This window comes from Sturnira hondurensis, unplaced genomic scaffold (genome assembly GCF_014824575.4).
Source record: "Sturnira hondurensis isolate 20B ecotype Veracruz unplaced genomic scaffold, ASM1482457v3 Scaffold0014384, whole genome shotgun sequence".
Classification (NCBI taxonomy): Eukaryota; Metazoa; Chordata; class Mammalia; order Chiroptera; family Phyllostomidae; genus Sturnira; species Sturnira hondurensis.
In genome coordinates, this window is record NW_028087015.1 from 3104914 (window position 1) to 3119330 (window position 14417).

At 40.7% G+C, this 14417-nt stretch overlaps 1 protein-coding gene across 1 annotated transcript in view; it reads left to right on the forward strand.

Annotated features, from left to right (window-relative positions):
- Nucleotides 1-5398: 5398 nt before the first annotated feature.
- Nucleotides 5399-14417, forward strand: part of ADAMTS6 (ADAM metallopeptidase with thrombospondin type 1 motif 6) — a 250909-nt gene continuing 241890 nt past the window's right edge. The window contains exon 1 of the mRNA XM_037062866.1: nt 5399-6163. The gene's annotated coding sequence lies outside the window, so the exon portion shown is untranslated. The remainder of the gene's footprint in view (nt 6164-14417) is intronic.

The window sequence follows — 14417 nt, forward strand, 5'->3', positions numbered from 1 at the left end:
AAGGTCAATTACTACAGATCCTGTGCCCACCAATGTGAAAGAAGTATGTGTTTCTCCATCTTGCTTTCTATCCAGTCACAGAGATCTCCCTGCTTTGCTTCCTCCCACCTCCCTAATCTACCACCAATGGATTTCATGTAACCACCTTACGTCTTCTCCTTTGATTCTAATGTATAAAATAAGCTGCAAAATTCCCATTCTCCAGAGCATTTTCTCAATTCGTTGAGATTTTGCTTCCTGGCAATTGTCATCACTTTGGCTCAAACAAATTCATAAAAATTCTCTACAGGTAAGTTTGTATGTTTCTTATATTGACACTCATAGATTTGTGAGAGTTCTTTCAATATTTTAGATATTTATTATAGTTAACTTACATGTGTTGCACATTTTTCTTCTACCTCTCTCTTACATTTTGCTTTTTAGTGGTTTTAAAATTTTTGTTTAATTGACTTGAACTTCATGTTTTCCTCCATGCTTGAGCTTTTGTATCTTATTTAAGAAATCCTACAATAGGAGGACTTCCGCCAAGATGGAGGCATAGGTGGAAACACTGTGCCTTCTCCCACAACCAAGTTTGAATACAACAAAGGTTTGGAGAAACAAAGACACAACCAAAGGACAGAAAATTGAATTATACGGAAGTCCGACTATATCTAACCGTTCAACGGGGACGGTAAGAGGGGCGGAGCCAGCAGCGAGCAGGGTCGGGCAGGACAGGGCCCCCGACCCAGGCGCGCAGGCAGACGGGAACCAGCTGGGGTGCGGGGCAGACCGCGGGCGCATATTCGCGCACAGTGAGACAGACCACGCAGGCCCCAGGGGGCGAGGGCTGATGGCAGTGGCACACTCGCGTGCAGTGGGAAAAAAGGGGGGGCCCGGTGACGGCAGCAACTGCGGCACCGGTGAGGGCCGTGGCGGCAGGCGGTGGACAGGACGCCATAGTCCCTCTTTGACCCCGCCCCCACATACAGCGTCACAACCCAGAGACTTAGTTGCCTTGTTCTAGTGAACATTTTAGGGCTCTGATCCTGCTATGGAACAGGCACGAACAACCCGAAAGATGGCACAAGAAGAACTCAAAGTCCCAGAGCCAATAACTCTAAGCAACTGAGAAATTGCCAGCCTCTCAGAAGCACAATTCAAGACACTATTTATCAGGATGCTCACAGAACTGATAGATTATAGTCACAAATTAGAGGAACAAAGCCACAAATTAGAGGAACATATGAAGGCTAAACTAATTGAAATGAAGGGAGATGCACAGGAAACCAATAGTGATGGAAAGGAAAATGGGACTCAAATCAAGGGAGTGGACCAGAAGGAAGAACGAAACATCCAACCAGAAAGGAATGAAAAAATGAGAATTCAAAAAAATGAGGAGAGGCTTAGGAACCTCCAGGACATCTTGAAACGTTCCAACATCCGAATTATAGGGGTACCAGAGGGGGAAAGAAACAGCCACGAGTGGAAAATGTATTTGAACAAATAATAAAGGAGAACTCCCCCAGTCTGGCAAAGGAAATAGACTTCCAGGAAATCCAGGAAGCTCAGAGAGTCCCAAAGAAGTTGGACCCAAGGAGGAACACACCAAGGCACATTATAATTACATTAGCCNGGGGGAGGGCGAGAATAGTGGGGGAAATATAGAATCCAAAGAACTTGAGACACGTTGTTATAAACTAAGGGGGGGAGAATGGTGGGGGAGGGAGTGTGCGGGTGGAGGGGAATGAAGGGGGAGAATAGAACAACTGTAATGGTATAATCAATAAAATATATTTAAAAAAAAAGAAATCCTACAATAATCCTTCAAAAGATTTTTTAAAAAACCGTTTATTTTCACTATATCAAATTCAAATTCAGTCTCCTTGAAAGAGTAAAATGTTTGTGTAGAAAGTGTATGGGATTTGGTTTCAATGTGTTGAAGCTAGTTTTAATGTCTGGGATGTGAAATTCAACATTTATCATCTCTTAAAAAAATTATTTTATTTATTTTTAGAGAGAGGGGAAGGGAGGATGAAAAGGAGTGAAAGAAACATTAGTGTGTGAGAGAAACATTTATCAGTTACTTCTCACATGTGCCCCAACCCTGGACCAACCAAACCTGCAACCCAGGCATGTGCCCTGACTGGGAATCAAACCACGACCCTTTAGTTCGCAGGCCCGCGCTCAATCCACTGAGCTACACCAGCCAGGGTTTGAACCAGCAAACTTTTGCTTTGCCATATGATCCCCAACCAGGGAAACACTGGTCAGGGCCTATTTTTTACCTTTAAAATTTTATCAGTCCTGATTCATTGGCTCTCAAACTTTTCTGACATTGCTTCAGTCTTTCAGTCTCTGAAATACACACATACATACATGCATACATACAAATTCCTTCCTCTGCCAAATTTCCATGTATTCCATCTTCGATTTCCTGAAAGGGCTTTGCTCACTTAGATTTACTATGTTTCTAAAGATTGCTCACACAGCTTTTTTTTTTTAATGCAAGTAGGTGGTGTGTTATCAACTTTACTCCACCCATGATCTGCATTTCTTAATTAAACAGAGAAAAGAAAAGCTCTAGGGAAATGTTCTCAAAGAATAAAGAATTTTAAAGAATTTTTACTGCAACTGAACTTCATTCAGGGTTTAATTTGAATTTGTTTCCTATAATTAAATTAAGAAACAATGCATGGGTGTTACACTAAAACATTTCCATACTGTGTGTAGTATTAAGAAGGCAAGATATTAATACAGCATTTATATTATAAGATAAAGAAGAAATGAGGGGGAATTGATAGCTTAAGATAGATGAAAAGAGTTTTATGGTTTCCGTGAGCAAGTTTACTTTGTGAACATTTATTGGATTGACCACTTCCATTAAGTGTTATATTTATGCACTTTTCTTTGTGCGTATTCTACTCCATTAAAAAGTTTTAAAAAGAGACAAGAGATCAACCTAATGCACGTATAGATCCTGACTCCAGTAAAAAGAGGTTTTACTTTTAAACCTTTATTTGTAATTGAGGAAATCTGATTCTGATGAAATTAGGAATTATTATTTTAAGAGTAATAGTAGTGTAGTAATGATTTTTTTGTTTTGGCCTTTATGTTTTAGAAATACAGTTAAATAATTAATGGATGCAATGAGCTGTAATCTGGGATCAGTTTCATAATGATCTGGTGAGGTGGAGGAAATAATGGGGAAAAATTGGTCGTGTGTTAATGCTTGCTGAAGCTGGGTGGTGGATGCACTGGAGTTTTCTACATGTTTGTGTGTTCGAGTTTTCTCTAATGTGATTCAAGTGCAAACACACACATATCCATTTCTCATGCAAATGATTTTTCACCCTTACTCATACTGTTTTTTAATTTTTTACTAGAATTTTTCCCATTACCCCTTATACGTCCCCCCCCTACTCAATCACCACCCTGTTGTCCGTGTCAATGAGTCCTTTCTCCTTTTTTTGCTCAGTCCCTCTACCCTCTAATCTCCCCGCACCCCATACCTGTCATCCTGCTCTCTATGAGTCTGTCGCTTTCTTAATTCACAGTCATTTGGAGGAGAAAAGGAATATTTTGGAAATTTTTCATTACTCTGTTTAGACGCAGGATGGCACTCTTTGAATAAGTAATTAGCCAAAGTCCACTTCTCACAGGGTAAGTTCCTTTCTTTTACAGTGTTGCCACTGCCTAGGGCAGTCTGCCTTAGTTGAGGGTGAAACTTTTTCAGATAGCTTATCAGATGATTACTACTCACACCTTAATGTTAGTTTTCTGTGCCGACCGTGTTTATCCACCACCAGTTTCTGAAAAATAAGGACAAGGTTCACCATAATTTAAAGGATGGTTTGATGCAAAAAACAGCTCTGTACCCACTCTTTTTTGGGCGTTCACAGTTTTTACTAGGAGATCAGAAACCTTATGTATGTTAATACATCTGTATTTCCCTATGAATCGTCTTCATTTAAGACTGTGAGTGCCAACCACAGGACGTATTTCTGTGTTTCTGCGTTTTAAATGGAATTGAGCCAAATACTACTGATTTAAGATCAAGATGAGGACTATTGACTGTGGACATATGCTTTCCCCTTTCAACCCTCAAAAAAGAATGGAAATAACTGTATTCTTGGACGTTCTCAGTCTGATTCATACCTTCTTTTAGCCAACTCTTCATGTATTCACCAGAAGAATTACACCTACTACCTCCGGTGTAAGAGAAAAAAAAAAAATCAAATGAGCAATAATGTTAGCAGAAGCTTGAAACTTAAGAGCCCATTTACAGAAAGGTCCTCCCCCCAACCTCCTTCCCTCCGGTCCAATTCCCACTTCTGGTTCTGGCCATCGGAAATTGACTTGGCGCTAACTACCGACTAGGATTTCAAGGCGTCAATTCCCCTGCCCCCACCCCAACCTTGGAAACTCTTAAACCTCTTCCCAGTCTACACTCAATGGTAGAGACAGATAAATGATGCAGCAGATTCCACCGCTCAAAGACAACATTTGTCCTGAGCTATTTTCACATTTTTTCATGTTTCCGATTGGAGTGCCAGATTTTGTTTGCTTACTTAGGACCTGGAAAACATATTTGGGCATTTCCCCCACAGTTTTGTGCCAGTGGCTTTCTCCCAGCAAATGAAAGTGAAAGTGCTGCGTTGTGGTGTTTTGTCCTCAAAGTATGAAACTGGCTTCTGGTGTGTATGGGATGGGGGGGGGGCGCAGATTGGGAGACTCGAAGAGCCAGTTTTGAGGTTTTGTTTGTTTACCTTGAGATCACAGCAGGGTTCCTGTCCCCTCCACCCTTTTGGGGGGAGTCTGACTTCGGATTTGTTTTCTTTTGGGCAGTCATTGAGGTTTCATTCAATGTACTGAGTTAAAAAAAATACACTCCACTTGCAGCTTCCCCGGTTGCGCTTTAAAACACCATCCAGTCTCACCCTCATCTGGAAATAATGCAAGCTTCTCTCTCTCCCCCCCCCCCCGCGCTCCCTTCCCCGCCCCCCTTTTTTCCTTTTAAAGCCCCACATAACCTGAAGTCAATAATCTGATGGAAAATATGCTAGTCTTAGTTTACTGTAGTCTACTCTCCCTTTCGGTGGCAGTTTTACTTGTAGAGGTGTCTTTTAAAAACAGGCGTTTGGTGCACATGTAGCTATCCAGTCTTGAAATCTGTCACCGATGTAAACTTGCTGTAAGTTTCTTTAGAGACACTGTTTTATGTGCAACTTTTAATATTTTTGTTGTGTACACTTAAAAAGAGGTACCGGGACAAGGACACCAGAGATTTTAACAGTGACATTAGTTCATCTAAAGTCATTCATCCTCTCCCTCCCCCTTCCTTTTTCCAAGAAACAACTAATCACAACCCAGGCTAGAATTTCTAAAAGAGGTTAGAGGAGGAGGAAAAGAGGCGGAGTTGGATAGGGGATTGAGGTTAGAAGGGCCAGAATTTCTCTCATTCACAGGGTGGAAAAGTTGACATTGTCTAAGCCCTTCTGAATGGCTGGTAGTTGGTTACCCCGATTGTACCTCTACCTCCCCTCCCCCTCCACGTGACGACCCAGGACACATGCGCACCCGACGCCCGGCACATCTGCAGAACTGACGTCAGTGCTCTGCCTCCGAGGAAAGGCTGCCAAATTTTCTGCTGCAATTCAAGTTGGCTGGGGGCCGGTAGTGAGATCTAGGGCTACTTCAACAAAACTTGCTGCCCTTCCTGCTCCTCTTGTCTTCTTTTCTCCTGATACCTTTTGATGCTCTTCACATGTGATTTGCATAGCAAAGGCACTAAGCTGTCCAGGAAGAAAGGGCACCACTTCCACCCCCAATAAGTCTTTTTTTTCCCTTCCTTTCTTTTTTTCTTTTCCTTTCCTTTTTTTTTTTGGAGGTGGGGGGGGGGGTGTGGGAGCAAAAGGGGGTTTGCAAAGGCAGCATCTCAGGATGATAGCCTGGTTGTACTGAAGGCATCTCTTTTTCTGCCAAATCGGGAAGTCCGTTCTCTCAAGCCCGGGTTAGCCAGACTATAGGGTTTTATTCTGGCTGCAGAATAACTAACTGACTGCTGTGGCTTTGCAAAGGGGGGCAGGAAAAAAAAAAGTTTAGGAGAGGGAGTACGTGAGTCGTCCAGTGCAATCTCTATTGTTTGAAACTTACTTTTTATCAGAATTTGAAGATGAAAACGGTAAGGAAGACTTCACAATATTCAATGAAGCCGTTTTTTTAAAAAATATTAAAACTTGTGCTTTGCTTGTCTTCCGAATAACACGTAGAAAACTTTTTTCTGTGTGTGTGTGTGTGCGTGTGTGTGTGTGTTTAATGGCAATGAGTGAGCTTGACTGAACTCATTTTACAGATAGAAATATTTTTAACTCCAGACTAGTCGGGGATTGGAGAATTCTGGGTCTTGCAAGTATATTATGCAAAAATATATATGTTTATTATATGGATAGATGTTTTGTGAAGTGTGACTTGATTATAATTATTGTAGTCTTTTAACTCATCACCAAATAGTAATCGGGAAAGTAATAATGATATGTATTTTAAACTGATTTCCAGCTTTCTTAAAGAAAAACCTGCATTTTACGGTTTCATGTCAGTGTCTTAAGAATTCAGACAAGTGCATAGTTGATGCCTGGGCTCAGATGGCAGAATTAATGTGCTCGTTGTAGCCCCGATGCTCTAGGATATGTTAAGCTCTTAATAGGCTAATCAAAGAGATGGAAGCGTGTGTTTTTGATTTACTTTTGGCCACTTGGGACGTGCTAGACTCATAACCCTCCGGAGCCTTGAATATCGGGGTATGTCTGTATATATAGTACATGGGATCAAAGTTCAGGGATTTTGGGGGGGGGGTGGAGTGTGTGCTGGAGGGGTTATTGGAAAGTGGCCTTCTGATAATGTGTACTACAATTCCTGTCTTTGGTAATTTCTTTCCTTGTTGTACTGGAAGAAAAGAGAGCGAGAGAGTGAGAAAGCGCACTGAGAGGGAACAAGAGAGTGAGTTTCTTACTCTTGTTTTTATTTGAGCTGCCGGTGCAACGCGTTTGGGCCAAATGCCAACTGTCTGGGTCACACGCGTTTTATCCAAATAGATTTAGCGCTGCTGTCTGGAAATGGGCTGCTGAATGTTAACTTCAGGATCAACTCAACCGGGGCAGCTCAGACTGTTACCCTCTGTCTGGGAGAAGTGGGATGGGGGGAGCGTGAGGGTGTGCAGAGCTGGGGGAGGGAGGGGAGGAAAGGGGAAACTGAACCACTGCTTGGAACTTTTAAAAAGACACTGGAGTGTGATTTTCAGCCTAATCTTTTATGTTTAAATATCTTGGACTAATTCTCTTTCTTTTGTTTTTCCTTCTCTTTTTTTCACTGGTGTTGATTAGATGGAAACTTAGATGTGGGAATGACAGTTCTAAAAAGTCATTGCAGGGGAAGAAATGTAAAATAAAAGCTGAGTACTTGAAGGAAATTGGGAAAATTAATTTTGGAAATAATTGTTTTCCTGTGTTCCACCAAAGTGGTAACTGCAATTCTGGTTTGTATTAATTTAGTGTTTAAATGTGATCATTGGTGTTCTGGATTTTTGAAGCATAGCATATAGAAGCAAGTAGTTGATTTCAAACAAATCAAATTCATTCATTTGCCACAAATGACAGCAAGTTAGATCTATGTTGTGGTATTAATATTTTTGTGATTTTCAAGGAAAAAAATTTCTACCCTCAAGACCTGAAATATTTTAATACTTTTCATGTCTGGGCCAATATGTGTGAGATTAATTCCTACTCTTGTCTACCCTTACCACTTCCTCTTCATTTCCTTAGCAACCACTAGTAGCTACTCGTGGTTTAGGATGGATCTCTATGCCAAATCCTATCCCGTGTGTGACTTTTGTGAGAGAATAAAGAAAGTTAACATATTAAAAGAGTTAATAGCAAGTTCTATAGAACATTTCTGAGGGGGGTGGGAATAGAAGATAACTTGGAAGAGGCTGATAGGACATAGTTGATTAGCAACATTTTAAACTAACCTCAGGAGAAAAAGGCATTTGTTTTTCAGGAGAGAAGTTATAATACAGATAATGTACACTGGACTTGCTCTCTGGAAAAAAAACAGTTTGGGACAATATGTAGTTTAGGGCTTGATTTTTGTAGAATGTTGTTTTGCTGGTGGCTCATTTGCTTTTCTTGATAGATAAGTTTTCAGAATGTTTAATTATACCTTTTCTTGGAAACCAATCTTACAAAGTTTATGAATGATCTGGAAACCTTTGTACTTACAGCCTAGTGGTGTCCTTGGCATATATTGTGTGAAAATAAATATTTATTGAGAGAAGATAAATAACCAGGGTTAAGATGGATGAGAGAAGTTGAGAAGGATGTTACACATGTTCTTCTAGCTTCATAATAGTAGTTCAGGAGTGAAATTATTACCTTGGCTACTCCCAGATCACTGGAGTGGGAAGTAAAGATGATAGAGGAAAAAGATAAGTTAAGTACCCATCAACCAGGGCAGACTACTACTGATGGAATGACTGCGGTGCAGGTTGTCCGGTCTTATTTCTGTTTAGCTAGTATAGCTTTGATCTGTGGAAAAAGGTAAATGATCCCTTAACTTTATTGGCTGGTGCATTTGTGTTAGGAAAAAAGCATATATGAAGTCAAAGTAAAATGAAAGTTTTGAGCCTCGTTTTTACATTTAAAGTATTGTAAGCTCAGTTATCATGTCCTAAATTCTTCACTGTTTGCTCTAAAAGACAGTGCAATGTAGTTGATTGATTCTATCATCATTTCCAACTAGTCCACATTTTTGAGGGAAGGAGAAACATAAAACTATTTTTGAAGGAAGGCTTTTGAAAAGTGATGAGTCAGATTACAAAGAGGGGGCTCTAATATTTGTTTAGCCATTAAAGTGAAGTGTGCGGACACTTCCCATCATGTGTAGTCTAATTTAATCGCTCAACAAGTCTTTGTAAAGTAGATATCATTATCACAGTTTTGTAGATGAAGAAACAGATCCAGAGAGTTTAAATAACTTGGACTCCAGCCAGGACCCAAAGCCTTTGTGATTTTTGATAATAATGTTTCTGCTATATACAAAGTAAAGAGTTAATGCCTTATGATTTCTGGACAATTATGTAATATTTTAATGTTGTCTACATTTTGGAAACTGTATCTGGAAATGTCAGTGCTTCTACATAGCTGTTGATGATATGCAGATTAAGGTCACCAGCAGGTTTCACAAAGTAAGTTAACCCATTCATTTAAAAAAATTCTTTTAACTGTTTAGGATTACACATTTTATTGGCAGGAAAAAAATCCAATAAGAAACTTGGCACACTGATCATCATCTGCTAAAGTGTTATCACCTGGTGTATAATAATAGTTAAGTAGGGGGAGTAGTAGGGAAAGTCAAGAAAGGAAATCGAGAGCCTGACAGAGGCCTTATTTGCCTACTTAGGCCCTTGGAAGGCTGTATCCTGAGAATCGCAGAAGCTCTTGAAGGTTAGTGAGCAGGAGAGGGTCATTGTCACTTTGGTGGCTAGTGTCAGGGGAGGATTGCTCACCCCCTGGTCAACCCGTAAGCCCTAGCCACCTCCATCCCTGAGGTTAGTGGCTCCCGTGTAATATTTGTAATACTTAAGCTGTCAGGCACAAGGGGGCAGAGGGTGTCCAAAGACTGGGGCTCGGAGGTTGAAGTGGTTCCTGATACCTTCCATCCCCAGCCTGCCAGTCCCAGGCTGAAAGTGACTGCCCTCAATGGAGCCATCATCATCTTCATCTTCAGTCACTTCTGGACAGATCCCCTTCCTTGTCTCAGGCTGCAGGCGGTGCATGTTTGTAGCTGAGGTGGCATTTGGCAGCGAGTGCAATGAGGACAGAAAGGACCCCCCCCCCCCCCCCCGCCAGCACAACCCCCACCAGCACAGGCCAGTGCTGTGGGGAACTCTGAGGGCCCCGACATGACTTGGTTTGTCTCACTCGTGGAGTGGCTGGAAGACACTTGTGATCCTCAGCCTTGCCCAGAAGAGCCCTGCCTCCAAGGAGATCCCCGGGTGCCAGGCAGCCCTGGGACAGGGAGTCCTGTGGGAGGACCAGCTTTATCTTCGGTGGGGCCTCTGAATTGAGGATTGCCTGGGAGGAAGGTCCAGGCTAAGAAAGCATCCTGATTTGTAGCTCCTTTCCTGCTCCCAAGAGNCCCCCCCCCCCCCCGCCAGCACAACCCCCACCAGCACAGGCCAGTGCTGTGGGGAACTCTGAGGGCCCCCGACATGACTTGGTTTGTCTCACTTGTGGAGTGGCTGGAAGACACTTGTGATCCTCAGCCTTGCCCAGAAGAGCCCTGCCTCCAAGGAGATCCCCGGGTGCCAGGCAGCCCTGGGACAGGGAGTCCTGTGGGAGGACCAGCTTTATCTTCGGTGGGGCCTCTGAATTGAGGATTGCCTGGGAGGAGGGTCCAGGCTAAGAAAGCATCCTGATTTGTAGCTCCTTTCCTGCTCCCAAGAGCCCTCAGCGATTGGTGGGTTTCTCCTCCTAGTCCCCTACCCCATTCGTTTCTATTGTGAGGTGACTAAGTGGTTAGATATGGTTGTTGTTGCTATTAGTTGAACTTGAGCCAGCCAACTCAAACACTTACTGTTAAGTTTTTTCACTGGTGTTGGAGGCTTGAAAAACAGTGGGGAGTGAAGGTTTGGGTGAGAAAGGAGAAACAAAGCCAAATTTACTGAGTGCCCATGTGCCAGATACTTGTAGCTAGTGGTGGAACCAATACTGTTGCTCTGGTTTGTTTAACCTTGAAGCTCCTGCTCTTTCTGCCGTGCACTGGTACCCTTTTTACTACAATTCCTTAAATCGAATGTTAGTCTACTTCTGGCCAAATAGCTACATGTTACTTGTTCTCTCAATGCTACTGGATTACTTAACTTGGGTGTTTATAGGAAAGTGTTAGTAATGGTAAGAGTGGAGGTTACAAAAATGTGAAGAGTAAGAAGTTTCTCAAGGGGGAAAGGAGTCAACTGTAAGAACTGTAAGAACCAGCCAATCATATTGCTTGTTATTAGTTTGTATAAGTTTGCCATTTGTTTCAGAGCCCAGGAAAATAGGGGGGGAAATGGACGAGTAATTCAGTACAAATCTATCACCAGGGCTAGAAAATTAACTGAAATGTGTTAATTATGTATTCCTTTTTAAAAGATTCCTTTAAAGTATCTAGCACTCCCTTAATGCGAGACATTATTATGGAAACACTCAATTGGTCTGAAAAAATTAAAATGACAAAGAGGGAAAGTTGCTCATGAAATAACAGAGAGTTCAGATTGTGTGTAAGGAGATTGGAATCAAGATATCTGGGTCATTTTCGTTCCTGTTACTAAATACCAAGAACAGGGATTGGTAACAAATCTCTTCATAGATTTGTGCCAGAGAAAGGAGATGTAGTGTCTGCTGTCTTTCGTAAATCATTGTTGAAGTAATTTTGAAATGAAACAATTATTGTGTTATAAAGTTGCTTAAAACTATTCATATTAATTAACCTATACCATTTATGAAAGTTTTCTTTGATAGCTGTTAGCGTGCCTTAAACTGGAAGTGTGATATAATAGAAAGAATCTAGACTTTAGATTCAAGTATCCTTGTTGATAGCTCTGGGCTCTGCTTTTCTTTTTTTAAGCTGTGCACTGTGACCACTGTGAGTTTCAACTTCATTGTCTGTAAATTGGCAGCTATATTAGTTATCAGTTGCTGCAAAAAAATAAAACAACCCCTAAACTTAGTGGCTTGAAATTACACACATTTATTATCTCAGAGTTCCTGTGGTTCAGGAGTCTGAGCATGGCTGAGCTATGTCTTTACTTCAGGGTCTCTAATGAAGCACCATGAAGGTGTTGGCAAGGACTGGGGTCACCACAGGAGGCTCCGCAGGGAAGGGTTCTGCTCCCAAACTTACATTATCAATGGGCGGTATTCTGTTTGTTGCAGGCTATTGCGTTGAAGGCCTCATTTCTCTGCCCCTGGTTTTCTGAAAGCTACTCTCAGTTCCTTGCCATGTGAGCAGCTTGCTTTTTGTTAAAATCAGCAAGGGAGAGAGTCTATTAGTAAGTTGGAAGTTAGGATCTTTTTTGATTTCATCACGGCAGTGACATCCCCTCCACACTGAGGTCTTTATTTGGTTATGAGCAGATTACTCAAGGGAAGACCTGGCCCAGTAGCTTAGTCAGTTAGACCATCATCTGGATATGCCAAGGTTGCAGGTTTGACCTCAAGTCAGGGCACATACGAGAATCAACCAATGAATGCATTGGTTAGTGGAACAACAGATCGATGTTTTCCTCTTTCTCCTTTCTTCTCCCTATAAAATCAATAAAAAATTATTCACAGGAAGGGGATTACACAAGGGCCTGGATCCTAGGAAACAGGATTATTAGAGTCTGCCTCACACAGGGCCACTAATACCTACTTCATAAGGTGGTTGTGCATATTCAAAGAAATGACATATATTTACAATTCTTTGTTTTTGGTCTCACCCCCAACTACCTTTCTAGATATTACCTGTTAGTCTTCTGCATAGGAGAAGACTATTACTAATACTATTTTCCACTTTTTCTTACCAGTTAGACTTGATGGAATCTAATTCTTTAATTTGTAATGATAGCCCCAGCAATATGATGTGTGAAATACCATTAATCTTCTAGGGCCTATCACAAATGTTACTTTTTTGATAAGCTTTCCTGGATTCGTCCTTCTCTGATTCAGAAGTCATCTCCTCATCTGATCTGTGACATTTTGCAGGACATGATCATGGCATCTGTCAGTCTGCCTTGAATTTTTCCTTTGTGACTTAGATTATGAGCAATGGTTATGGCAGCCTTTTCTGTATCTCATGTTGCTCATTGTAAAAGCATAGTAAGACAATATTTATTGATTAATGAATTAGTTTTCCCAAGGTCTAGTAGTTTAATAACTTGTAGAGACAGGCCTAAAGAATTTTAAATGGTTGTGGTTGTTTTATGTGTTGTAATAATTGATATTTCTAGCATGTAATAAAGTATTCCATATAAGTTAATTTTAAAATTACTACAAATATTCTTTTAAGTGTTTAAAGTCATTTTATTTTAACTATTTATTCATTTATTTACTCTTTCACTTTTTCAACCAACAAATATGTAAGCACTTATTATGATAATCCTATGTATATGATGTGAAAATGTGTAAAATCTTTTGTGTACTTTTTTATCTTTAGAGTAAGTTTTTTTTTTTTAGATTTTATTTATTTTTAGAAAGAGGGGAAGGGAAGAAAAAAGAGGGAGAGAAACATCAATGTGTGGTTGCCTCTTCTGTGCCCCCAACTGGGCACCTGGCCTGCAACCCAGGCATGTGCCCTGCCTGGGAATCAAAGTGACCACTCTTTGGTTCCCAGGCCTGCGCTCAATCCACTGAGCTACACCAGCCAGGCTAGAGTAAGTTAATTTATCAAGAGTCATTTAACCTTTCACTCCTAACTCAGGCACTAGTATTTTGAGTATTAGACACTGAGCTATAACAGCCATATGCACAGTTGGAACTAATAAACTATGTAAGTGAGTACTGTTTGCCTCTGCCTCAAACTGTATTGTTTTGGGGTTCTAAAACTACTTTTTAGGTATTTTTCTCCTGTTTTGTCATTTTTGTGATGTTAATAAGATAGTTTCTAGTCCCTTCATTTTCTTCTAAAGTGCTAGAAGGTATGCTAAAGTGCTAGAAGGTATGCAAAGTAGATGAGCCAGGTATGCTAATTTTCTGTATAAAATCTGAATTCACAGACTCTGAGTGAGGTTGTAAGTTGAAAGGAACACATGTGAAAAAGAGCATGAAATCTCTTATGATGCCCAAAATGAATCTTTAAAGATTATTTTCTTTTCAGAAAATGATTTTTTTTCTTTCAGTTTGATTCTAGATAGTTGAAGTTTTATTATATGTGTTGCTTTATATGTCACCTAAGACTTCCAGGTAAAGTCAAGGGTTACAGCGGATAAGGTTCAACTCTAGAAGTGTAGTTTGTGTGTTGCTGTCTGAGTGAGCACTGTGCGTGGCGGGGGGGGGGTCTGTAAGGAAAAATGATACGGGCCCCACAAAGCAACACATCCGCCTATAGACTTGAGTGCTAAGAAGCACATGAAGAACGGGATCATATGTGGTTTAATGCTTTCATAAAATAAACTTTGCAAAGTTAGCTTACTTTTTATTTCATCAGAAGGAGGTTAGTCACTGCATACCCATATATTGTTATCTTCAGAGCTTCTTTATTTTTCTAAATTAAATTTATTGGAGTGACATTGGTTAGTAAAATTATATAGGTTTCAGATATATGTTTCTACAATATATCATCTGTATATTGTATTGTGCAAAGTTTTTTTAAAGAAATTTTATTTGTCTTTAGATTCTTCTTTGATTATTAAATAGCTCTGA